Here is a 27,734-nt window from a genome sequence, read left to right as displayed (position 1 = left end):
AAATACAGAACTAGGCAGACTGCAGACAGAGAGTCACTGAAGTGAATGCTCTCTGCAATCATCCAGTCCAAGCATCAGCCTATCCCCACCATGCTCACTAACCATGTCCCACAGTGCCACACCTTTACATGTCTTCAGCACCTCCAGGGATGGCGACTCTACCACTTCCTTGAGCAGCCTGTGCCACTGCCTTACCGCTCTTTCTACAAAGAAATATTTTCTAACATCCAACCTTCCCTGGCATGACTTGAGGCCATTTCCTCTCATCATCCTATCACTACAACCTGGGAGAAAAAGCTGACTCCCACCTCACCACAACCTCCTTTCAGGTCATTGTAGAGAGCAATGAGGTCTCCCCTGAGCCCTCTGTTCTCCAGACTGAACACTCCCAGTTCCCTCAGCTGCTCCCCATAAGATTTGTGCTCCAGACCCCTCACAGCTTTGTTGTCCTTCTCTGAACACACTCCAGGGCCTCTGTGTCACTTGTAATGAAGAGCAATACACCCTGTAGCTTTAATACTGGTACTCTTTCTGCATAAGCTGCTAGTACTTCTCCGGCCCATATAGTGTAGGAACAACTATTATGATTCATAGAATCATAGAATGGCCTGGGTTGAAAAGGACCACAATGATCATCTAGTTTCATATCCCCTGCCACAGGCAGGGCTGCCAACCACCAGACCAGGCTGCTCAGAGCCACATCCAGCCTGGCCTTAAATGTATTCTAGGGGTAACACCAAAAATCAGACAATTTGCCAGATATTGGAAAGAGACATTTTATGTCCATACCATTAGTGAAGCAGTGGCAAATAAAAAAATTGAAGGAGAAGGAGCTTTTTTTATTCTTCACTTCAGCATCCTTAATTCAATCACTGTCCCCTCAGGCAGAGAAAAGGACTGGCTTTACTGCTCTGCCCTACCATTGTAGTAGAGAAGCTGCAAAGAACGATATTCCTGCTTTATATTTGATATGAGTCCAAGTAAAGTAGTTGTGAATTCACATAGTGAAGAACAAGTCAAGAAATCTGTGTCACACCACTAGTAGATGATGATAAAACACTCCTTTTTATCTTTAAATGTTGTGAAATTCTTATGTTTTGGTTTGGCTTTGCAAGAGCTCTGATGAGTGGGCACTGATCAGACACAACCACATCTCCGGTACTTATAAGAAAGGATGGTTTGTCAAAGAAAATTAGTAATAACAGTATTTCAGCATAACAGTAATGAATGATTGTTAATTATTACTGAATTAACAATTTCACTATGTACCAATGCAAGCAAGGACAAAATTTATGCAGACAGAAAGCCTGGTTGGACACATTTAAATATACTCAAGAAGGAGGTGGGTGCAGTACTAGTGACATCGAGAACAGGACCCAAACCAGAAGCCAACCCAGGGCCAGCACCAGAACTAACACCCAGGAGAGCCCAGCAGCCACCTCTCCTTGCTGCCATGGAGGGTTCCCACTGTTGTTGCAAATAAGTGATCAAACCCTGACAGCACGCTGGCACAGAATTAAAGGACTTCTAATTGCCATGCCTAAAAATTCTGTCTCTAATTCTGCTAAGAGAATGCTCACAAAACACTTTAATAAATCATAGAAATCAGATGGAAATTAGGTCACCTTGCCCACGCCTCCCATCCACACCGCGCATTTGCTCCCCGCGCTGCTGAGTGTTCTGTCTCAGCAACCTCTAAATGATTCAGGTGGTGAGGTGTCCCCTGATTCCCCAGGCAGCGCAGCACATCTCGCTGTCAGCACAGGATGCTTCCCACCCACCTCCCTCATCCCTTCCACCCCAGTTCTGCCTCTTTCTGACTTGAGTCTTTCCCTGCTCCTATCTCCCTCTGTCTCCTCCATGCTCTTGGTGCTGCTTTCAACTGCCATCTAGCAAAAACTGTTGCTCAGGAAACGTTCTTCTGCCTCTCCTGTAATCCCACTGTAGTGCGCTGCTATTTTTAGGAGGAAAAGGAGGTGGTAAGGGAATTAAAGGCTGCCAGCTCCAGCTGTACCAGAATAATGCTCCACTACACGGAAACTACATTACAGTGTTTTCCTTTAAGCACATATAATTAACCCAAACTTTCAGTCTTCTGGAATGATCCAAGAGAGAAGAAAGAGAAAATGTAGGTTCCAACACACACATAAAAAAAAACAAACAATGACAATCTCAGTCCATCTTTAAACCCTGCAGCTGGGCTTGCCATTCTGCAGCTTCTTCAAAGATTTTCCACTGGCATTCGCCTACTGTGATAAATGGTTAAATCGGCAACATACTGAAAAAATAAAATGGCAAGTGTAGTTGCCTCTTGTAGAAAACTACTCAGTAAGAGGTAACTCCATGTAATGTCAACCTTTATAGTGGGGTTTTACTCCTCACTGGGGCTGATCATGGGCAGACCCTGTCCTCCTCCCAGTCATCCCTGTGCACTTCTGACTAACACAGCTGCCAGATTCCCTATGGAAATCACTCTGCAACCAGTGCATGAGCTTCCAAGACCATCTAGGAAAACTGAAAATATATCACTTGTTTTGTTGGGACATTTAAGATTACGCTTTTCTGTTTTTTAAGCCAAACCACGTATTTTCTAATGCCATAAGGTTAAGCATAAGCTACTAGGAAAAGAAACTGAAATACCACGTTTCTTGACGCAAGCACTTCCATACAGCAATGTTTCTGTCTGCCCAGATGCGTACTTTCAGGTATCTGGACAGATGCCTATAGCACCCACACAGCACAGGGGCTGAGCACTGCAAACCCAAAACGCTGCTCTGCAACAGCTGTAACTCAACAGAGAAAACCAGAGATGAATTCAGCAGATGCGGTGAAGTAATCATCTCCAGGGTCCTCCAAGAGATTACAGCTTCCTGATCTGAGCTACAATTTGTAGGGTCAGGTCACAATGCCACTGTCTACACCGGATCAAGCCTCATTTCGTAGGCAAGGTTACCAATTATCAAGGGAAGATGCACAAAGACATTACCCTATGCAAGTCAGGATACAAGAACAGGTCTCTCAGCTAGCATAAACATATGTTTCCTAGGTCTGGAGGAGCATTTATTTATTTATTTTTTTCCACAGCCTGTTTGCATTTACTGGCTTATTAAATGAGATTTTATTTGCAGTCAGTATGTCCTAGGAAACCAGAAGGCGTTAAGACATAATTGCCCTCAGACTGATGAGGAGTAAACAAGGTGACTTCCATCAGGGATACAGCTTGGCTGCCACCAGCAACACCATGGGGACCCAAACAAAGGGGCTCCCAGGAGTGAGAGAAGTCATAGAAAGGGGATGTGGGAAGGGAGGGGAAGCAGGAGCCATGCTGGGCAGTGGGGCTGGGTAGATGTGTGTTCTCCCCTATAGCCCATTAAGGCACTGCAATGACTTGCTACTTCCACCACATTCAGCAGCAAACACAAACTGCACACAAACAGATGCATGCGCATGTATCCAACACTGCATCTCACTAACTCTTCTCTTTACACAATCCCTCCTCCAAATTTTTTTCTTTATATCCACAGATGCTTTCAATTTCTTTCACTCCTTGCCCCACACATGCTTCATCTCCCGTCTTCCACATTCTTCTTTAACCCTCTAAGCTAAAGGCTTTCCTCGGCAGGATCCCACATCTGGTAGGGGATACTCACACATTTCAGTGCTGCCTTTGTTCCTTAGCTTGCCAACAAATGGGTTCTGATAGGTAGCACAGCAGCTGAAAGGGGTTCACTGTCTGTGATGCACAAAGTACTTGCAAGGTTGGTACAGTAAGTAATGTACCAACAAAGGTTGGTACAGAAAAGGGTAAAAATGAAAGAAGTCTATCTAAAAAAGGGTTTTCCTCTTCTTTTTAATTGGCATGAACCTTTTAAACTTTTATTCCCATATGGCCTTTTCATATGCTGTGTCCTATAGTATATAACTTGATCCATAAGCGAGTTGGGAGATTAACATCATTTCTTTTTAGCTTTCATCCATTTTACTTGAAAAACAAACAGCTCTGCTAACAAAACAAGCAAACAAAAAAGTAAAGCTGGTATTTTCCTCCAGAGCCAACAAACTGACCATGACTCAAACTGTATTACACTGATTATTCAGGAAAGGGTGCAGGAGACCCTGAGCTTGCTGTCTACATGGCACATTGCCTTGCATTAACTCAGTTGTCCCAAATCCTGATCATTTCAGCTTTTATAACTGCACCCACTTCCCAGCAACCCTTCTGAGTTCCCTCCACACTGCTGCTTGCAGTGACAGCTATGGGTAAGGGCAGGGCAAGAGCAGAGAGCCTGTGGGATTTCTCTTCTCTAAGCCAACATGAGGGGTTATGCTCCTCCTCTCCGCTGCTGGTGCTGTTTGGTTCACTGGCTGGAGACCTTCCCAAAGGAAACATGCATTTCTCTTCAGGTGTCCATCCAGCAAAGGGAATAGTAAGGGCTACGTATCCACATGTAGCCCTGGACCACTACCCCATCGCTAGAAATGGAAAACATTGGAGATTAAAAATTAAGAGAGCTGCTATAGAGCTGGGATAATCCTTCTCTAATTTGCACCAAATAAAAGCCAACCCATCATAATCCATCAGAATAAACATATTTTCAGTTTATCAGACAGCGATCTTATTTTTCACTGATAGGGGCATGTTTATTTTCACTTGATTACAGAGAGATTAACCCTGAACTCTGTTCCGAGTGTTCAGACTCTACAATCCAGCCTCCAGTTAGCTATATGACAAGTCAGACACTCAGGCACATTCCCAGCCACAGTGGGGATATTTCCATGTGGGAAACAGTTGTCAAAGCTTTCATGTTGAAAATGCTGGAACTCAAGAGATAAGGTGGATGCTTCATCTCATGAGCCCCAAGTAATCTTTTATAAGCACTTCTAAGTGTCTTCTCTGAGACAACCCTCAGCCATTTACTGCTACATGAGATTTCCATGAAACAAGCCTGTATGCTGCCTGCTGCGCATAACACATTTAATGCGTTTCAAGAAGTTACTGTGAACTCCACATCATGCCCTAAATACACCCAAGTGATATTTGACAGGTTTAAGGAACCCACCATGCACAGCTTCCAAAGAACTCATGCACCAGACAACAGAGATAACAAAATGCAGATGATAGCATGCTGTCAAACCCATGCGGGTCAAACCCGCAGCCCAAGCACACGTTAACTATAAGAAACCCACAGCCTTCAAATAAAACCCTGCAAACAGCAGCTCTTTGCCATCAAAGATTTTCCCCTACAGACAAAAAAAAGACCTCACCCAGTTTAATTCACGAATTACGTAAGTCGCAGCTTCACCTTCACTTTCTCCTTCTTAGAATAGAGAAGAAAACCCAAAGTAAAATTGGAGCCCTTCAGCTCTGCTGCAGTTCCTCAGAAGAGAGGCACAGCCCTGCCCCACCCTGCGGCCCCCAGCCCTCCTCCTCCTTCTCCTCCTCCTCCTCTCAGAGGCTGAACCTGCCCACCGCAGAAGCAGGCTCCCATCAGATGAGACAAATGCAGTGGATGCTTAATGCTGGCCAATTCTCTGGGGATGATGATTTTCCTCTGCAGCGAGCAGGTCTGTGGCATGCTGAAGGCTCTGGGAGCCTTCCTGATCCAGTGCCAGCAGTCCCACAGCTTTCACCCCAATGCAGTGTTCCTGGGCTCTCCTCTCCCATATTGACATGCAGGGCTCATCCCAGCACAGGAGCTGAAAGTTTCCAGCCCACAGAGAGCAGCACTTGCTTATCTGTGCAAAGGAGCATACATAGGGGTGCGGCAGGACCAGAGATGTCATCACATCCTGATGCAGCAGGGTGGTCTTCAACTTTCCTACACCACTAAGGTCTCACTGACCAAGTTTTAGAGAAAAAGTGTAAACCTGATCAAATCTGACCACCATTTAGTGGTCAACAATGTATTTTGCTTAGTTGCTTTGAAACTTTATGTTCACATGTATATACTTAATATATTGTACATGTACATACACGAATCTTCCAACTTTCTACTGACATAGAAAATGCTGGAATTGTTAAAAGCTAAAGGAATGAGGTGACATTCAGATCACCACACTGTAGAACCACAGATGTACATGGGATACACCTCTTATTTGGCAAGCAGCCCTGTGACTTGCAGTTATTTTGACTGCAAAGACTTCAGATGAACAAAGCAGGCACTTTCCCTTCAACTTACAACCAACATACACATAGAGCTCAGCAAATCAGAGAATCATAGAAGCTAAAAGGGACCTCTGGAGATCAACCAGTTTAAACTCCTGCTAAAGCAGGTTTGCTGCAGTAGGTATCCAGTTGACCAAGCAGTAATTACACTGCCTCAAATACAACCACACACTGCAAAGCAATGCCCGAAGCTCTGAGCATCATCCTGAGTGACCTCCTCTACTAAAAGAGCCAAAACAAGAATCAGAAAACTGCAAAGCCATGTTGGATACACTTTGCTACTTGTAACGATGACGAGGCAAATAGTTTTCCAGCATGTCTCTGTACCTGGTAAAGTTTCAGCTCTTTGAATGAAAAGCAAGAAACCCTGAGAGCACCCTCCCCTCCATCCCCAGTCTCAGTCTCCGAAGCCAAAACCCATTCACAGCGGGCAAATTATCACATCACTGATGTCAAGCATCCCGACGGGCGCACCTTTGGCTGTTTTCCTTTCCTCCCCCTGGGAGCCCCGTGCGGCCACCACCGCTGCCCCGCCGTGCACCTGGGGGCCCACCCCGAGCTCTACGCGCGATGCCCCCGCAAGGAGCGGCCCCGCCGAGCGCTGCCAATCCCCGGTGGGGAGGGGGGGGCCGCGGCTGCCGGCCGGGAGGGGCCCGGGTATGGGGGGTGGGGGGGGCGGTGCTGGCACTGCAGCGGTCCGGAGCCGCGCTGTACTCCGTGCATAACCACACCCACCGCATTGCAGAAGCCACGGCCCGTGGGGGGGTGTGGGGGGGGAATGTGGAATAAGGGGGGGGTTGGGGGGGGTATAAGGAAGGAAAGAGTCAAGGCCGGGTGGGGAAGGAAAGGAGCGGGTGAGCGGTGAAGTTTGCTATAAAAATGGCAATCGCTGTAAAAAAATAAAAAAAAAAAATTAAAAAAAAAAAAAAAAAAAAGAGAGAAAAAAAGAAAAAAAGAAAAGATAATAAAACGGCACGCACCGGCCCTGGGCAGCTCTCCGCTCACCACCACCACCCTCCCCTCCCCGCTCCCTACCCCGGAGCTCCGCTCGCTGCCTCTCCCCAGGGCACCCCCGGGGCCTCCGCGGCTGCTGACTTCAAAAATGGCTCCTAGGAACGAGCTCTACGTACGTCTATATAAACCGGTATATATTTAAAACCAAGAAAATAAATGAAAGAGGGCTGCAATCTGTAACCCCTCTCTCTAGGGCATACCCTCCACTTCCCCTTGGCGGAGGGCACGGCGCATAGCGGGGCCGGGACGGTACCTGGGGAAGGCAGCAGCAGCAGCAGCAGCAACGGGCTGGGGCTGCTCCCGGCGGCGGCCACGCGTCAGCAGCGAGCGGCAGCGCAGCCCGGCTCTGCCCTGAGCGAGCCTCCGCCGCTCCGCAGCAAATCAGGGCTGTCTGTGCAGGCTGCTCCGGAGAGAGGGAGGGAAAAAGGCACAAAATAAATAAATAAATAAATAAAAAGGTCCACGCCGCGGAAAGCGGTAAAAGCTGGATGCTGGCTGCGAGCGGAGAGCGAGGGGTGCCGCTCTCTAGCAGCAAAAGAGGGTCCCCGCCGGGCACCGGGATCCCCACCTGCGTCCGGGCAACTGCGCAGTTCGTGGTTCAGCGAAGCGATTTCTGCTCCGTAGGCGAGTTTGGCTGCTGCGGTTGCAAGCAGAGCGGATAGGGAGAGTGCCTGGGAATTCGAAACCAGCAAGCTGGGTGCTGACAAGGTCTGGCTTTGATTTACCCGCGGGATTCTTACCGTGTGTGTGTGTGTGTGTGTGGAGAGTGGGGGTGGTATCAGCTTTATAATTTCCAATGACGAACTACAGGCTTTTAAAATCTGGCCTCTATTTCGCTCAGCATCATCACCAAAACAGAAATAAATGCAGCTCTGAGCGCACATTGGCTGCTGACCCAAAAAAGGGTAATGTAAAACTGAAAATGACTTTGGAGTTTTGCAGTCCTGGCTGCCTCCGGGAGAAGCACAGCCCAACACCCTCATGCTGCTGCAACACATGGGTAAAGGAGGCTTATTCCCTCTTTAGATTTTATTTTGAGAACCCCCCCTATATGCTAAGATCCAAACTATATTCCGGCCTCTGCTATGAATCAGGGCTGAGGAAAGAAATCTCCTTTAATTAGCAGCATCTCCTTGGGATTTCAGCAAGGAAAGAGGTTTTGACATTCAGCAGTGGATGTCGTATAGCTCAGATCTGCAGAACCACGTTACTCTGTACCTAATGCAGAGCTGCCACTTAGATCTGGAGTGCTGCACCAGGCACAAGGCTTTGAAAGGAGAATGTGTGCCATCAGCTAAGAGAGGGCATAGCTCTAGACATGTAGATTAAATAAAATAACTCATATACTCAACAGGAGCATCGGAAGCCATGTGACTTACAAGGGAATATACCTGACAGCTGAGAGATACAGCAGTATTAACAAGGTTTGGTTTGGGGGGAAAAAAAAAGAAGAAAAGAATGAAGTTTGAATCAAATAAGAGTCTGAAGAGTGAGCTGTGGGAGTGCTTTACACAGGGACATGGTGCTTTGGGGCCACATCTGCTGCCCTTGAGCAGGGATATGCCCCCCAGAAATAGCACGCTGAGCTCCCCTTTGTGGATATGCTGCGTATCTAATAGCATCTTTAATCTGAGGACCTAAAAGCTTTAAGCACATTGATTTAACCTCAAAACATTGAGTGGTATTAATAGGCTCTTTTTTCAGGCAGGAAATCTTTGCAGTCAATATTAAGTAGACGGGACCTCTGCATTGCTGCTATGGGCCTGACTTTCAGTGCTCTTAGCCCTCACAGTCTTGCTGAGTGTTGTTTCTTTCCTCTTTGAATGTTATTTTCTAATTCTGAAGTGGGTTAGTTGGCCAGCGTGCCCCAGCTTCTGTCATACAGAGCTCCATGGAAAGTTTATGTCTGATGAATCAGCAGTTTTTGAGTATGATTTTAAAACCACCTTCTTCCAGTGATTTTTAGCAAGCTGTAATTGCAGACTCCTTCCACACAGGTGGGAAAAGTGAATAATACCCGTGCTTCGATGGAATGTTAGCAGTATCTATTTAGATGAAAGGAGCTCAGATGATGAGCCTGAGCAGTGCCAGACAAGACTGACCTCCTGCCCCGTGATGTGACAGTAGCTTCATTTCTGCTATTTTCTTGTGTTTCTGGAGGTCGAGCTTCAGACTCAGATATCAGGAGCAAACACCCAAAGCACAAGACTTGATGCAGTCCAACGCAGCCCTCCCTCTGGCAGCAGACATTCAACCCTGCTGCACACCATGGAGAAAGGCTGGCCTGCACTCTGCTTGTTTTTTGTTTGGTTTTTTTTTTAACTTCTACATTTCACTTCTTTAAAAACAGTATGAGTTCAGGAGGGATAAGGGATATCATGCTCTTGCAACTTGCACTGCTCTCCCTCAGTGCACAGCCTTTGAACTTCCCTCATTTCCTGCTGCTCTAGACATGTACTCCATGCATGCTGCTTAGTCAGGGACCAGCTCCTCTCCAGTTCAGTGACTACAGAAACCTCCCAACCTGCTACTGCCGTGTCATCCTCTTTCCTGTTCCCTCTTTCTTCTTCCCGAAACCTGTTGTTCCCCCATCTCCAACCCCATTCAACTCCCTTATTCTTCCTCCCTTTATTATCACCATACCATTGCCCTAACAATAAGAATTTCATTGCCATCTCCTCCAAAGCAACGTACTTCTTTCCCTGTTACATATCACAAACTCACAGAATGGCTGAGGGAGGCAGGGTTCTCTGAGTCCCTCTGGCCCAGCTCTACTGCAGCAGGGCCACCCAGAGCAGGGTGCCCAGTCCCACATCCAGATGGTTTACAAAGATTCCCAAGGAGGAGACCCCACTGCCTTTGGGCAGCCTGTGCCAGTGCTCTGTCACCTGCACAGCACACATGTGCTGCTTGCTGTTCAGAGGGAATGTCATGTGTTCCAAGTTGTGCCCATGGCCTCTTGTCCTGGCACTGGGAATGACTGAAAAGAGCCTATCTCCAACCTCTTTGCAGTCTCTCTTCAGACACAAGCAACAGAGACACCAAGAAGACTGATGCTAGGCTGAGGAAATTGCTAAGATACTCAGGAAGCTTCCCCTCCCCTTTCTGCCCTTCAGTTTTTCTCCCCCTCAGTGGACACAGGCAACTTTCTTGGGAAAGCCCCACAGGAGGAGGGAGGAAAGAGATCCTGGCATGAAAAGCCAGGAAAGAACAAAGGCAAAGAGAACCTCTGACACAAAGCAGGCAAATTACAGGTGGAGAAAGGTGCAAATCCACTTTCTCATAGGATACCAGTCTGAGGAAAGCAGACATAAGGAAAATAGGCCTGTGTAGGCTATTTGGCCATGACAAGGGCTTTTTATAGACCAGGGGAATGGGGAGTCACAGGGTCTCTGCCAGGAAAGGATGAATAGGCAACCCTGGAAGAGCTGGGACAAGGATTATTGACCAACCCTGGGAACTGCTGCCCAAAACATTCTTGTGATCCCCTAATTGATTGGCCATGGCATTCAAAATAGCACATTACAGAAAAGCAAGACACAAAAATGCTATCAAACTCCGCAAAGGGCTGTCTCAAGCACAGCCAACAGTGAATTAACTGGGTACAGCACTTTGAAAAATGGGAAGCACTGTAGAAGTAGTAGCATTATTACAGAAGTATTAGGAAGATATTTCTCAGCAGACGCGGGCTTGGCACTATCTGTCTAGACAAGTAGATGGTTTTGGAGTCAAACTGATTTTTTTTATTACCGTATCCACTTCAATTTATTAAAAGCAAACTGTTCTGTCCATGACTCATGCAGCTCCGCTTTCTGCATGGCAATGAAACCAAATTCTCATAATTAAGAGCAATCACTGTGATACAGCATCTGAAGGTTAGGTTTGGAAATCAGACCAAACCTTCTATTTCTGTCTTCTCTCACTGCAAATGTTATGCTCGGATACTTCTAATTGGCCACTATTACCATTTGCTTCAAATAAAGAAGATGTAAACCTTCAGGTGAGACATGATTCTTCCCTTAGTGCAACTCAAATGGCAGGCCAAATATATTCACAACATAGAATCCTAGAATAGCCTGGGTTGAAAAGGACCTCAAGGATCATCTAGTTTCAACCACCCTGCTGTGTGCAGGGTTGCCAACCATTAGACCAGGCTTCCCAGAGCCACATCCAGACCAACCAGCATGGGTTGGCATACAGATTTACATGCTTTGTTCTCCAATCTAAGTCTTGTTCTGCCAGTCAGTGTCAAACCCACCCCATTTTAAGACTTCTGGGGGCAGTAAATTTTGCCCCAGTGCTTCTACAAATGAAATCCTGCAAAGATTTACTGCAATTAATTTAGCACTGCCCTTTGTCACTTTCATATCTGTAGCTACTTTCTGACTGAGAGAATTAGCTGGGTTATTAAGAGATTACTTCCCACTATACATCTTCTGCCCTCTTCATGAACCGAAGGTAACCAAAGTCTAATTGATTTAAGATGTTTTGGGATGTACTCGATGCTGTACTCCAAACTGACATGAACTAGTTTTCATAGTAACAAATTTCAGTTATCTCAATAAGGCTTTCCATTTCAGTTTACTTTTGCTACACATAATCATTAATATAATTTAACTGCACTCTAAGTCCATATACTTTGAGTCTAGGAAATGAAAAATACAGAAGATATGCAATATGCAGTGAACACTAATTAATTTAAGTAGGGTTCCTAAACAGTTTAACAATGAATGAGGCAAGGGCAACTTTTATTTTCCATTGGCCACCCTGTGGCTGAGAGCTTCCCAGATGGTCACCACCTCACCAAGGTCAACACAAGCCATTCTCATTTACTGAGATCGTTCCTATCGAGTCCAACTACTTTAGCCCATGAAGTGCCAGCTTTTTGTTCTCATTATCACAGCGCATGCTGTTTCTCTCTGTCTGAGGTGCATTAAACAGGAAAGCAGATACCTTCCCCCCTTTCCATGCCACTAAAATCAGTCTTGGATTTCAGTTACAAAACTATCTGCAGCCCCATACATACTCTACTATTCATGAAGCATCTAATTCAGAGAGGAATTTAGCTTGAGCATAAAGTCTTACTGACTCAAAGGAGACTTAATGCACATATGTATTAAGCACCATCAGAAATAGAAAACGGCATCCTGAATCATAACGAATGTCTTTTTAAGACACCTCTTCCTCAAGACACTTATAACAAAATCACTCTCTGTGGTCCGGTTAATAGGCACAGCCTTACACTGCTTTTGTACCATTTATCTTCTTGAGCTGCAAAATTGGCCAGGTAGGGTAGGCACTTTAATGAGCCTTTGTACAGCACCCAACAGAGCTCACCTCTTATCCTGATGCAGGTTAATAACGAGTAAGAAAAGTTCTAGTATTTAAAGTATTAAGTTTTAAAGTATTAAGTATGAAGTATTACAAGAAGCATAGTTAAAAAAGCATATTTAAGAAGTTCATATTAAGAGTGAACACATCTAGCCTATGTCCATAGCCCTTTCTTCCTGTGTCCCGTCCCTGTCCTGAAGCCTTCCATGGTTTCACAGACAATTGAAAATGACAAGAATTTGTCATTTCAAAGGGATGAAGCATTGGCACAGGCTGCCCAGGGATGTGGTGTAGTTACAGTCCCTGGAGGTGTTCAAGAAACATGGAGACATGGCACTGAGGGATGTGGTTAGTGGGCATGGTGGGGATGGGCTGATAGGTGGACTAGGTGACCCTAGAGGTAATCTCCAGTCATAATGATTCTGTGATTGTATGCACACTGAGCGGATGATATGCTATGATAGAAAAATAATACATTCCACTTGTTTCTAACACAGCTGATAACCAGATTAACACAAATCTTCAGAACAACACAGGGGATCTGGTTTTGTATCTCTCATTGAAAAGCAAGCCCATCAAAAGCACAAAAACGTCACTATTACATTAAGAGAAAAAAATTCATCATCTTTAACAAGCTAAACAAATTATGTTCTCACAAAAGACAGTGATATACATTTGTGTCCTAGGCACCAAAAAGTACTCACGAAAGGCATCTCAGCCTCTCACCCTTTTGAAAAGCCTTTTATATTTCACAGATAATGGCTATCATAGACAGCACCTCCCACTGCAAATGTTTAATTTACCACAGCTGCCCCGAATCAGCACTCTGGGAGCAAGTTTGTGTAGTTGCCCCCAATAGCCTGTATGCAAACATCTCTCTGTCTGCTACAGCACTGTCTGCTCCAGCACACAGTGCAGAGTTGCCCAGCGACAACCTGAATGCCTTGAGCATCACATTGGCTCACCACTTCAGGAAAGTTAATCAAGGTGAGCCTGATAGGAAAGCACAAGCTTGTATAAGGACCATCCATTTGTAAGAGATACTTGGCTTCTTTTCCATAACATTTTTGTGTGTAAAATTTGTTCTTAGTAGTAAAATAAATGTAGAAATTCTGGCACTGCCTCTGGATAAAGGAAATAATTTGTGTGCTGGAGTTCCTAATGTTGAAATGGAAATCTAAACAATGATGCAGGTTCAAAAATCAGTCTTCTAGGAAGGCGTACTGCTTTCCTGTCCCTTACCCAATTAATGAACATGCAAACATGGATTCAAAATATCTGGAGGCCACTGTAGCGCCTCTGGTGACAGCTACAGGCAGGCGCTTCTCAGCAGTTACAAACGATATACAAGAATAACGTATTAACAGAAAGACTGTGAACAAAATAGATTCAGGCTATGTTCTCTCTGATATGTAAACTCATTTTGCTCAAGTATCAACCATATTATTTCCTAGGTCCTATTAAAGTCCCAGGGTCCCAGTAAGAGCAGCCAGACATCCATGACTTTCAAGGTTTTAAAACCAGCTCCTCTCCCAAAGCAAGCTAACAAAAGTGGGACCAGAATCAGCTGCAAGATAAGATGATGGTAACAGCATCAGGGCTCACAAACAGCACTGGTCATCAGAACTTTGATGAGATTGAGGTGGTTCATCCACAAGCTAAGCACAGATCACATCTACTTGTACTTTGGTATCTTGACCCCTGAAGCTGCTTAGGAAAAGCCTGAAATTGCCATTGGACCTGTTAGCAGGTATCAACAAAGTATACGTGTTTTTAACAGAAGAAAACAGATCTCACTGTATATGGAACTCCACTGATGCCGGAGGTGCCAGACAAGTGAAATACAGTTGTGAAAGGGTTATTTTCATTTTAAGACGTGGTTTTCTCATGAGAGGACATGTAACTACAGAAACAAGGAAAGGTATAAATGTTTCCTCAAAGGAAAAATATGGTGGCATTGATAAATAGTGTTGCATTTATACAATGTACAGCACAAAGTTTCCTTTGCAACAGCCAGAAAACTCTATTATTGAGTTACGTTTGGAATAAGAAGCACCAAAATCCTCCACTTTTCACTTTCATATTGAATGCACTTCTGAAGGTTTGGGTTATTTCACTGCTTTTAATATAGCATCTAGTTCACACTCCAGAAGTTATTTTAAGTGGAAGAAAAAATTAAATGGAAAAGTAAGCAAGCTAGATTAACGGAAGCATGAAATAGCTTTCCAAATGTCCAGATGATTTCAATGAGTTGCTTTCCTGTGTTCCTTTCATGTTATGGGGAGCCAAACTGGAAAGAGCTGGAAAGATGCTGAGTAGCATAGGAAAAGTTAAGCGATGTGGTGTCATTCCTCGGGTTTTACTGCCCCTTGCCCTCTATGTTCACTCCTGACCACCACCAAAGCCCAATGCTCCAAATATCCTTTTTGCTATTTCTGCCAGACAAGGGAAGGCAACCATATGCAGTAGCTATAGGCATGCTGATCAGCAGCTATGCACACACTGATATGCCTGTGGTAACATATGCTTTGATTAGTCAAATAGGCTAATTGACCAGCTACGGCTAGGCAAGACATTTAATGGCTGAGTTCACCAAAGCAAAATATTTCCCTTAGAGAGGCAAGACTGGCCTCTAGACTTCTCCAGACCACCACAGCTCCACCACCACCACTATTCTTTCCTGTTATTTCTGCTACACAGGGTAGATTTGAATGTGTAACATAAAAGATGCCATTGCAGTGTCTTATGGTATGGAAGTCTCCATGTCTTTCCTTGCACCACTCTGCTTTGCATTAAGTATACAAAGTCTCACTTTATTTCCGTGTTGGGGGATTTTGCCAATTGTTGAAGGAATCTGAGGCTGACTATACAGATGAATGATGAAACCTCAACTCTCATTCTCATGTTCTATACAACTGAAAAGGCAGGAAATACAGAGGCCTAACAGTGGATAATTAGCCTCAGGTCTCCGCCACAACTCTGCTGACTTATTTCGAGTTGTACAAAGGATGCCAAAACCCTTTGAACAGTCAAACAATTTCTGTGCAGTACTCTGAAATGAGTTTTAGAGTTTTCATTTAATCAGTAAATCCCTTATGGGCAGGGTTTTTTTTTGTTTGTTTGTTTGTTTTATGTTTAAAAAGAACAACAACATTGCAATTAATAATACTAACCTTCTAATGAACATTTCCTAGAATAACGTGATAAAAATTCTACCCTTTCAGAGAAGTAAGCTTTCTATATTCCATAATTCCCATGGAATCAAATAATGTGACACACACTCATTATTTTGATTAAAGGAGGAACTTCTGACATTAAGCTCCTTGCTGACTAACTTATAAAGCTAAGGAACAAAAAAAATCCACTGTTTTTTTCAACGATTGATTGGGATCTCAAAATACATATGGATTACAAGGTCTCTTGCAAAGGCTGCGTCACCGGTGTGGATATTTTATTCACTTACTTTCATCAAAGCCTCTCTAAAGCTAAAATTATGTTCCCCGTTGTCATTTACTGAAGTTCTAGCTGATATAATCAATTTTATTTAGGTCAATCAAGTAAAATTTTCACTTTGCAACTTCACAGGCATCACATTGCGTGGCGTATCTGAAGTTTGTATAGAATTCATCCGCCAGGGAACTCAGTGAGCTCAGCAGGCAATTAACATGTCTGAAAAACCTGCCTAAAAGAACATTTATCACACAGTATTTATAAATGCGAACTGAGCAATTATTGTAAGAATACATAGCACATTTCATCTTGAAACTTTTGTTGTCTTTTGAGTCCTCAGCACCCTCTGTACCATAAGCAGGCCTCACGTATTTGTGCCGGGCAGCCTTCTTCTCTCACACATCCTCACTACAAAGCTGTTATGAAATCTTTGTTTCACTGATTGCTCTTAACCACTTCTTGTTTGATTTTTTTCATATCTGAAACTTGTAAAACACTTTCACTGATTAAAGGTGGTATAGAAAAAGATAAGGGGTTGATGGCTGACTTAAAATCAAAACCAGAACAATAGATGGCTATGAGGAGAAGCTAGCATGCAAAGTGGTTGCGCAAGAATGTATGGTATCCTACTCAATCTCACCAATTTGCACTGGAGCAGTTGCTTACCATGTGCAAAGCTTACTGACTAAGGGATAAGGAATATTTCAGGTACAATCTATTTCACATGCAGAAAACAGAGATAGCTACACTTGTGAAATCACGGATGCTTTAGAGTTTTATACACAGACAATGAGTTCACACTGTGTGTACAGAGATCACAGAATCACAGGGGTTGTAAAGGACCTCCAGAGGCCAACCCCCCTGCCAAAGCAGGATGATACATTCAAAGTGGAATGAGAAGAAAAGCCAGCTTCAAACAACTGTGCCATGGGCATCTACATTGGGTAAGCCTGATGAGCACCTCCAGGTGACATCTTCTGGGCCACCAAGCTGGGAGAGACATGCAGTCTCCACAGCTTCAACAAAAGAGCTGGAAACATGAAAGACACAGCCAGCATCTCAGGCACCCTAGAAAACCCATGGCTAAACATGACTTCTGGAGGACACGAGTACCAGCACGTGGTGAGCTTGGCACATTATGAAGGCCTGGTAATGCATCTAACCTGAGAAACAAAAGTTCTGTGGAACAGATAAGCTGTAAATACCAATAAGTAGACAAAACCAAAACTAGCCTAAAATTCTCATCACTTGCTCAGCATTGCAATACACTGCAATGCCATCTTCAACAGTATTGTTTACTCCTTTCCTCAGTTTTCCTATGTTCCTATACTATTTCCTATTATGTTTCTACATACACATATTTTATGAAATAAAAGTGACCAGGAACCTCTTGAGAGTTTCAATTTCCCCTTCTTCCTCCATCCTAGACCTATGCATCTCCTGTTTTCTCACAAGCTTTGTGGCTTCAAAGAACAGTACAGCAACTTGTGGAGCAGAAGCAGTGTTACAACAGTCTGCTACTAGAATAAGAAAATTAAACATGGAAAGAGGAGGTGGGATGAATCATGCTGAGTCGTATGACATTTCTTAAAAAAAATTAAAAAAAAAAACAACAAAACAAACAAAAAAACCCCAAAACTTTCAGTTTTATTTTTAGTTAGTAACAGCAGTCTAGGATTGTATAACTCAAACTCCCCCATGAAGCACCAGTACAAACTACCTGGACTTATTCTTATCTCGGTTTTAAACTGAGACAGGGGAGGTTTAGATTAGATATTTGGAGGAAGTTTTTCACTCAGAGGGTGGTGACACACTGGAACAGGTTGCCCAAGGAGGTTGTGGATGCCCCATCCCTGGAGGCATTCAAGGCCAGGCTGGGCCTCGGGTATCCAGGTCTGGTGGTTGGTGACCCTGCACATAGCAGGGGATTTGAAACTAGTCCTTTTCAACCCAGGCCATTCTATGATTCTATGATCCCTTGCATCTCTATAAACCATAGTATTTATTTTTTTACTTCTCTGTAATTTTCAATCAATTGTGGTAATGTTTACTTTCTAACATAAAATGAACTAATTGTGTGTGTGACAATGAGAGAAACCCAAATGTTTGTCCAGTGTTTATCATTACACTGAGAATGCACCAGCCTAGCTTAACATCTAGTATGGTTCATAGTAAATACTTTTTGGAGGTGTTGTAAGAAATAGAATGATCAAAGAAGCATGGTTGGGAGGTCAAGGGAGGTGATCCTGTCCCTCTGCTCTGCGCTGGTGAGACCTAACATGGAATACTGTGTACAGATGTGGAATCCTCAGTACAGGAGAGAGATGGACCTGTTGGAGCATGTCCAGAGAAGGGCCACAAAAATGACTCTAAGGGTCATTTCCAACTCAAAAAATTCTATGATTCAATGATTTTCATGATCAGAGCTAGACCATGCAGTTTGCTTAAATGAACATGTTTAAAATCTGCTTTGAGAGATGCCCTTTTCAACTGTTTCAGCCAAGCCAAAAGTGACATTAATGCATTTGGCAGGTTTCTACTTCAACGTGGGTTTCCTTGGTAGTTCTTATGTGAAAAGGAAGAGCCAGGCAGCTGAAATGAGAGCCTGAGAGTGAGGTAAAAGGCAGGGACAGGGGCAAGCAGCAGCTCTGCTCCCTTCTTCATGCAGGCTTCCTAATAAGCACCCTGCTTTCCAGCAGCCTCTTATGTTTATATGAAATATTGCAAGATCTAATCTCTGCCTTAACAGTGGTGTTGTTTATAAAGCTAGGCATTACAGTAGCTTATCAAATATGCAAATAAGGAGCCTCACTGCTTTTGTGCATGTAGGTTATTCTTGGTGCTACTAAACTCCCTTATCTTGAGGCATTCTTTCCCACTTAAAACCAAATCACTGAGAAGCAACAAGGGCTTTGTAACCCTCTGTTTGAAAATCTTATCACTCGCTCAAGAGCCTGAAAGCCTGGAAGGCTATCAGGAGTCCCAGAGAGCACAGAAGAGCTAGAAAAAACCAATCTTTAATGTGTATAATATCTGACTGGTTCAGCATAAGCAAATAGTATTCTCTTTCTGCAAAAGAATAGGTCTAATCTTGACAACTCTATGAGTGAACACCTGGACCATCAAAACAGAAGAGAAAACCTGTCAGGTTAATGATGCAACAGTGTGCCTGATTTGTGAGATCAGATATTCCTAATGGTCAAGCATTGTCCCAATAAATCCAACAGAAATGGTGACAAAGATGACCAGGGCATCAGTTCACTGCTTTGTTTGGCAAACTAGATGATGACAGTTTTAGTAGCTGTACAGTCATAAAAATACGTATTATAGGAAATAAAATGTTGACACCCATCTCTTTATTCACGTTTTAGCCAATACTCATAATGCTACATTCACTGACTCTCTTGTTTTTTCTAAATAATCTCTCATTTTTTCCCCTAATAATTTTGAAAAAGGAGAAAAAGGCTCTTTTATGCCTAGTAATAAAATAACTGATACATAATGCATGCTCCTCCCAGATGTACTATAGCGTACCATTACAGAGCATTTTATAATCTGATTCTAAATGCAGTCAATACTTGGAAATGGCACGCACACATTTGGGTGCAGAAGATGGCCATCGTGTTTAACACAGGCAGTGATTCCAATTACAATAATTTCAAATCCAAGTTCAATGCACATGTTCCCATGCACATCTCTTGTGCAGCTGTCAGCATTGGACCTACTGCGCTGCCCCCCACCCCCAGCAGCACACGAAGGTCAGCTGCTTTTAACACCGGAAATGTAGTGAAACAGCTTGGTTTGTTATTGCGTTGGAACTGTTTTTAGCCAGGGCAGCTCGCAGCTAAATGGCAGACAGAAGTAGCAAATTCAATTAAAATAGCTCTGAGGCAAAAGAGAGAGGAGTCTATTAGGAAAATAAAAATGGCAATTTTAAATGGGCCCTACTGGAGCACCAGAAGGATTTAACATAACCCACCTTTCTTTCCCTCCTTCACATCCGTGTTTTTATTTTAAAACTGAAAAATATTTTTAAATACGCTGATGCATTTCACATCTGTACCTTCTCTCAGCATACCACCTATAGATACTGAATAGTCAGTATTTGCACCAAACCTGCCTCATCATCTTGTGGAGGAGAACTTGGGAATTGCACGGTATGGAGTATTTATTATTCTCAAGCTTAATTTTCCTCTCCTGCTGTAGCCAGATGGCCCCAGGGGCATTCTTCCTGTGGTGCTGAAGCAGGAAGGGCACAGAGTGAGGCCAGAGATGAGAGCAGGGGCTGAGACATCAGCAGCAAAGAGGGAAACCAGGGTACAGCCTGCACAGCACCAGAGCTGCTCTGCTAGGAACTTCAGAAATGATTCTGCAACTGGATCAGCCAGTGGAAGCACTGCCAGTGTTTACCATTTCACATGAAAGACAACATAATCCATTTCTTGTCTGAAATCACTGCAAGATATGGCCCTGTGCATTATCAAGGATAACAGCATTTTCTTGGGATCACTCGCTCAGAATCACAACGAATCAAAGAGCAGTGGGTTGGTAGAGCCCTCTGAATCTGTTTAGCCCATGCCTTGCTCCAGCAGGGCCACACAGAGCAGGGTGCACAGGTCCAGCCCACAGCTGAGCCAAGTATTCCAGGTGTAGCCTCACCAGGGCTGAGGGAAGGATCTCCTCTGTCCACCAGCTGGCAATACTTTGCCTAACACAGCTATTGCCATTAGATAGGATTAGAAGCAGTTTGGGACTGCTTTTCTAGTGGGTGTTTTATTCCAGTGAGTCTGAGAATGTCACCACCTGTCAGCTGCACAGCTCCCTGCATTCCCAAGCACTAGGGCCCACTGGACTAGAGCCTATCTGTGGTTTGTTTTGCAGTTAAGTAATCAAATTCCTTCCCTTCGTATTGCTTGTGGCACCACACTTATCTACCAACTGCACAAGATCATCTAGGTGAGGGAGAGCCAACACCTCTGCTCATCACACCAGAAACACAGCAATCCTACACAGCACAAAAGAGAAGCATTATTAAAATGAATTTTATTATGCTCAACTGTATTTGTGTCTCAGTGAAAGTTGTTGTTTCTTTTTGTACGCAACTGTTTAAGTATTCTTAGAATATTTACACATTCTTCTCAACTTAGCAAAAATCAGGTTTTATTGGGATTTTCTGTTAACAAAATAGGTGCAATATGCAGCTACATCTCTCTGTTTCTGTGCCCACACTGGATCAGAAACCAGGATGCATCCAAATCACTGCCACTGCTTCTGTGACTCTTGCTCAAGAAGAGAAAAACAAAAGTTAAAACATTTGACTAACATATTACTGAAGATCAGTCTCAAAGTATTTATTCTTTAGAACAAATAGAATGAAAACAGTCACTTTGTTAATGCTTGCCAACTGCTTTATTCCCATCCTCTCCCCCTCCCCTTTTCTTAGCATCAAAGTAACATCTCAATCACAAGTTATTTTACATTCTCAGAACATGTCTCATTTTTCCTCATGATTTGCTAACAGTCTTAATCAGAGGACTCACAAACTTAGGATGATGACAGACCTCAGGTGTAAAATCTTCTTTAATACCATCTGCTATCTGGGCCACCTACTTCTGTCCTTTCTTTTCTTCACTCTCCATTTTTTTAATCACTCTAGTTATCATTTTCTCACATCAGTATGAAAATATGATTTTTTAATCTACTGAAATGCATGTGTTATTAATTCTTTTCCTATACCATCTCAGAGCTCATTAAGAGCTAAAAAGCACACTATGCCCAGTACACTTCAGCAACAGATAACCCTTGCCTTAGACAGCCTGGATTAAGATTTGCAACACCAAGAACACTTTTCACAGCAAATCCAAGTAACTTCCCATTTCTTAGATTTAATTTTGTTTATGTTGTGTCTAGAACAAGTGTAACTTGGCAGGAGCAATACTCTACAGACAGATATGGCAGCAGAAGGAAAGAAACAACTCTAAAAATAAAGGCAGTAACGTACATAGAAGTATGCACTCACTATCAAGGGGTTGAAAGGGATAGTGGAAGCCCACGCAACAGAAAGACCGACCTGTCCTCTGAAAGAACACTGCTACTTCTCTTTCAGCAAATGGAGCAGTACAAAGACATTCATAGGCCTCCTTCTAACACTGATAATGCTGAGCATGCAAACAGACTGATAAGCCACAGGTAGACACATCACAAGGGCAAACATTTAAAAAGGTTTTTTTTTAAAAAACATGCACTGAAATAGTAACGTAACTGCAATTTTATAGGCAAAATTACACACTGGTATATATTACATGAGATTTAAGGTTTAGATGTTAGTATTTAAGCAGTCCCAGAATTCAGCTGCCAATGTATTATTTCCATACCCACTTTTTTTTTTTTTCCAGGCCAGGAAGGAACCGCTGTCTTACCCAATGAAAAGAACAAATGGTATCTTAAAAAAGTGATATGAATGCAAAGCTATCAATTTCCTCACATGCTTTCCTGAACGCTTAATAAATGAGCACCATAAGAATAGCCATTAATACTGATAATAACTGTTTTCCCAGCCACTGTTTTACTCAAGAGACTGAACTGCACACACTAAAATCAAAAGCATCCATCTGTTTGGGATGTGCAGCTTGTGCCACCCAGGGAAGAGTGCCCATGCCACTTGGTATCTTCAAGTACAATTCCAATATGTTTCAGCTACAGCTCATCATTTTAGCACCATGATTCTCAGATCTTCATTCAAACTGCAGGAAAGGGAAAATCTGGATAAAATAACCTGGCATCAACAGGGACCCAGGGGAAGAGTGTAGGGCTGAATGATTAGTCAAGTTCAACCTACTCTTACCATCACTGGCATCATCTCATCCCCATTCATTACAGCCCTTCTGTGGGTAAAGGCATAACCCAGAAAGTAGGTAGGAGGCTGGCTGGCTTCCAGACAGACCAATGAATGAGTCCTACCTGGGATAAGGCAAAGATAGCCCCTTCTGGGCCTTTCCTCTGGCTTCCTCTGTTCTGCTTCCTTCCTTCCCTACATTTTGATCCTTGTCATACTTGCTATTCTGAGGCTTTCCCTTCCAGCCATCCCCAGCGTACTGAACTTATTTAAAAGTGTTGCCACTGAAGAACTGTATTAAACTTCTGTGAATGTGCAAACACAAAGTTTTCATGTGGTATTTTGTGCAATATGGCCTTGCCATAAAGCAAGGCATCCCACCAGGTTTACAGGCTTTGGCTGAAACCACGAGAAAAATAACATTTTTGAGAAAGGACTGTCAAAATTGTTTTATCATTATTAAAATATATATTTTCATCTCCTTCCTGAGAGCAAGATCACGTTCACTAGACATATGCACTAAAAATCAACAAACTTTATAAAACAGAATTTTATTTGAATCATTGGATAATTCTGGTTGGAGATGGTCTCTGCACATCAACAAGTCCTACCTCATAGTTCAACGTGGGGCTATCTTCAGTTAAATCAGGTTGCTCACATACTTGCTTTATCAAGTTTTGAGTACCTTCAAGCATGAAAAGTGTTCATACTTTCTAGGAAGCCTGCAGTGATACCTGATCACATTTACAGTGAAATTTGATTACTCAAATCTAGCAGGAAATCCCCTTGCTGCAACTTATCTGTTATGTACTTTTGCCTTGCACCTATGAGATGAACCTGATCCATCTTATCTATACACCATCCACAAGAAATCTCTTCAATTTCCTCTTCTCTGAGATGCATAAGCCATGTCTCCTTCCTCTCTGGATCCATCATTCTGTCTGTCTCTCTACTTGCTATTTTGATGATCCTACACTGGGCTCATTCAAGGTTTCCTCACAAGGCTTTTTTCAGTTCATTAATACAGCTTTCTGTTGTTTCTCCTTGCTAATCTCTCAAAAATTCAATTATTTGCTTGATGTTGTAATAGTGAATGGGAATAACATTTAGAAGGGGGAAAAAAATGGACTCTTTGGAGCATAAAGTCACCTGGTGGCAGAAACCACCCAAACCTGCATCCTAGCACATCTGTGGATGCCCATCCAAGCCCAGGTCCAAGCCATCTGCTACTTTGGTGGGGAGTTGATGAGCTTCCACAGCTTTCAAAGGCAGTCCAAGCAATGCAGTTCTAAGTGTTCCTGAAGCCTTCCTTAGAACTCAATATGCTAGTTTCACTACTCCTTTCTAGCAAAATACACAGAAGCCAAGTTACAGCCAAGTTGTCTATATTACACAAGAAATCCATTCTCTGTGCTTCCTCCAGTAGCAATTCAAGCAAGACAAGTGCTCAGTGTCTACAGCTATTTCTGGGATTGCACTAGGATTCATTCCAATCTCCATTCAGCTTCACAATTCTCCCACTGGCATAGGAAACCTGGTTACTTCAACATTATCCAAAACCAAATCCATGACCCCTGTTCCCTCACACCCAGCAGATCAGAATAAACAGCAGTAGGTTCTCTGACTGACCTGCACAGCCAGCACAGGTTGCAGAGGTCCACTCTGCATCTTCCTGCAGAAGAAACAGGAGAGTTTTCTTCCCACACTACTTCTGGGAGCATTAACTGCCCCTGAAGGAAGATGTACAAAATCAGTACAAGGCAGGAAGTACTAAGCCAGACACGGAAAAAGGAGGAATGATTGATCTTTTGTGGAATCAGGTGAAGTACATAGAGATGATAAGCTTCTTTTTTTTCCCCTCTTTCCTGTCCATCCCCGAAGAGATTATGAAGGTAATGGACAATTTTTTGAGGGAACATCCTGTAAAGATATTGGCAATGCACCACCACCACTTTGAGTGTGCTTAATGAATGAAAATGACCACATCCAAGAGAACAGAATTAATGTGAGACATGAAAGATGAAGAAAACATAGGATGCTGAAGAAAGGAACAGATCATTATTAAAAATATATATATATAAATATTTAGCTGACTCATCTATTTGAGATTCCTGTTTTAACAACACTTTGCCCAGAACACGGAAGGAACAGTTTCTTAAGTTCACAGAAGGTAAATCACTTCAACCACCACAACTGAAGCAAAGTATTGACATGAAGATGCTAATTGCCATCTAATGTTTTACTGTATTTAATTGAGCTGCTAAGTGGTGTGGGTGGCTTCTCCCTCAGAAGGGATTGTATGCGCTCCACATACCAACAGCAGCTAGTGATCTCAGCTGGCATGCCACCACCTGCCCACATCAAAGCCTTTACACTTTAGCTCCTCAAACAAAATCAAACAAAATACCTTAACAACATCCCTGGGTATATGTTTCAGCCAGCTTTGCATCTTCCTTATTCTCTATGCTCCCAGAGCATTATAGTTGCAAATACTGATGTTTGAGAGTTACTGTCTGTGGACCCATGGTATCTAGCCCTCTGCTAGGGCACTGTGCAGAAGGCTGCCCAGAATCCCACAGCACAGCACATGAGCCTCATCTGTGTTTGACACGTTTCTACTACGCGAAAATATAAATTGCTGTTTGCCAGCAATTCAATTATAGCTGTGGTTACTGGCTTGAATGTCAGGGTCAAAAAACAAGCTGCAGAACACAGACCTCATGTTCTCTGTATGGAGCCAGATCCTCATCTGGCACAAGTTGGCAGGGCTCCACATTGAAAGTCTGGCTCATAGCATAAATGGGCTATAAACATGGTCTTTGCTTCATCTACAAGGCTTAGGTTATCTTAAATTTGACAGCCACTGAATGAAACCTTACTCTGGGGGTTCAGAACCAAATGACTGAACTTACTTGTTAAATTACATTTCATTAGCAGCAGGAACATTAAAATTGCACCCTTTGTTATTTGAGCCTTCAATTTGCTTTTTTTTTTTTCAAGAATGTTTCATCATTCAGTTTTCTAAAGCAAATGATTCTAAAAGGCTGTTCAAAGGGCATAAAAAGAAGTAATAAAGCAATGCTGGGCATGGGGGTTAATTTTTCAAGTTTTAGATGAAATCAAAACTCCCCAAAGCTTTTCAGGCCTTAGTCTTCAATGACTTCATAATCAAAGAGTTCAAGTACTCTGTCCCAAGCCTTAGGAACATCACAACACATGAGCCTTGTACACTTATTTTTGAGGAGCCTTGGTAAGCTGCAATTTGATATGTACCACACCAAAAGAATGGCTAGCTGCCAGTAAAAGAGGAAAAGAACAGGAAAACAAAGTTTGAAGTACTTTGAGAATTCATCAGTTAGGTACGAAAGGGGGGAAGGGGAGGAGGGGAAGGAAGAAAAAATGAGTGAAGCATAGCTGACTTAAGCCTGTTAAGAGTCACTAGGTTTAAATGCGCTTCCACAGAGATGGAAATCACATCTGGAACCTGTATTTCCTTTTTTCCACAGAAGCAGAGCATACTCACTCATCTTAAACAGCAAGAAATGAAATTCATCTAAAATAAAAAACAGACACACATAAAAGATTTCAAAACAACATTCTTCAGGCAATATAAAGAGCATGGAAATTGATCTACATAACTCTTTGAAAACATTTAAAACCCTGCTTATTAACTCCCTACAGTTATTCTGTATACTACATACATGATCATTTTCTGCTTCCAGAACTGCACTTGTAAACAGCAGCCCCTACGATAGATTTACAGTGCAAGCACCTAAGCTAGCTGATGAACTTCAAGACTAGAGGATCATGTCACATTCTGAGCACATCAGTCGCTCGTTTTCAGGAACAGAAAGAAACGATCCAGTTATCATGTGGAGATTCAAGTCTTGCTGTTTATCACCAAAGATAAGAGACTCGTTAATCCCTGGTTAGCTTCTGAGAATCATTCAGGATAATAGCCTTAACTGCCCAAAGCAACATGTTTTGGGAACATCCAAGAGCTCTTCCCATCCTGTGTCACACACCCATGAAGCCAGAAGAGGTGCTGAAGCTCCAGCCCTGTGAGGGGTGCTCAGAGCAGGCTGCTGAGGACACAAGAGCTGCTCTGGATTGGTGATCCATGTCAATTATGATTGTGCATTGTAGATCAGTTGAAATTCCCAAGAAAATCAAAGAAGGTCTGGTGTAATTGAAAAAGATCTACGAATGCCAGATAGCTCACCTTCATTCAGGGAGTTCAGGGGCAACCTGCTGCTGGTGTTCAGGAGGACATTATGCCTAAATATCTCTACAGGCCAGGATGCAGCAGGAACAAGGTGGCAGCTTGACCTCATACTGGTAATCACAGGAGAAGTGATTTTGCTACTTTTACCAATCTGTAATTCCCACAGGTGCTGTAGACACACACGAGACGTTCTCATATCTGATATGAATGAAAAATGCTTAGATGTCGATGTACAAGTTGCACTTTCTGTATCCCAAACCAGATGAAGCCACACAATCAAGCCAGATCCAGTGCATTTTAGGCAAGTTAATGCTTCTGATGCATAGAGATGTCACTCAGATTTCAGTCGTAGAAATGCCAAGAAGTTCCCTCTCAACAAGCAGACAGCACTTCTGTGCTAAGCAAGTGACGGAGCACTGGCACAGGTTGCCCGGAGGCTGTGGGGTCTCCTCCCTGGAGGTCTCCAGAAGCTGCCTGGATGTGGGCCTGGGTATCCTGCTCTGGGTGGCCCTGCTGCAGCGAGAGGTGGGCCAGAGGGACCCAGAGGGCCCTGCCAGCTTCAATCCATTTACAATCCTGCAAACACATTCTTCCCACAAACTGAGTACTCATTTGCAGCACAGTCTCCAGTACTCTTAGGACCCATTTAAAAGCAGCTGTTGGACAAGCAAGATAAACATCTAAAGCACACAGCTAGCAGGGATTCCCCTTGC

The 27,734-nt window shown here is 43.3% G+C and overlaps 1 protein-coding gene across 29 annotated transcripts in view; it reads right to left on the bottom strand.

Annotated features, from left to right (window-relative positions):
• The window catches only part of EPB41L3 (erythrocyte membrane protein band 4.1 like 3), a 132,034-nt gene that overhangs the window by 87,397 nt on the left and 16,903 nt on the right, over positions 1 to 27,734 (bottom strand). For 7 of the 29 annotated variants that reach the window (XM_032442660.1, XM_032442662.1, XM_032442664.1 and 4 more), the window contains exon 1: positions 5,266 to 5,386. The exons of 1 other annotated variant lie outside the window; for it this stretch is intronic. The gene's annotated coding sequence lies outside the window, so the exon portion shown is untranslated. Of the gene's footprint in view, positions 1 to 5,265; positions 5,389 to 7,433; positions 7,684 to 7,748; positions 7,916 to 27,734 lie in introns of those variants that run through there. 21 more of the 29 variants (XM_015855305.2, XM_032442655.1, XM_032442654.1 and 18 more) reach the window with 7 other exon arrangements.

The sequence above is a fragment of the Coturnix japonica genome, chromosome 2, assembly GCF_001577835.2.
Source record: "Coturnix japonica isolate 7356 chromosome 2, Coturnix japonica 2.1, whole genome shotgun sequence".
In the NCBI taxonomy this organism is placed as follows: Eukaryota; Metazoa; Chordata; class Aves; order Galliformes; family Phasianidae; genus Coturnix; species Coturnix japonica.
The sequence above is the reverse complement of the archived record's forward strand: the minus strand, read 5'-3'. Positions and strand labels throughout refer to the sequence as shown.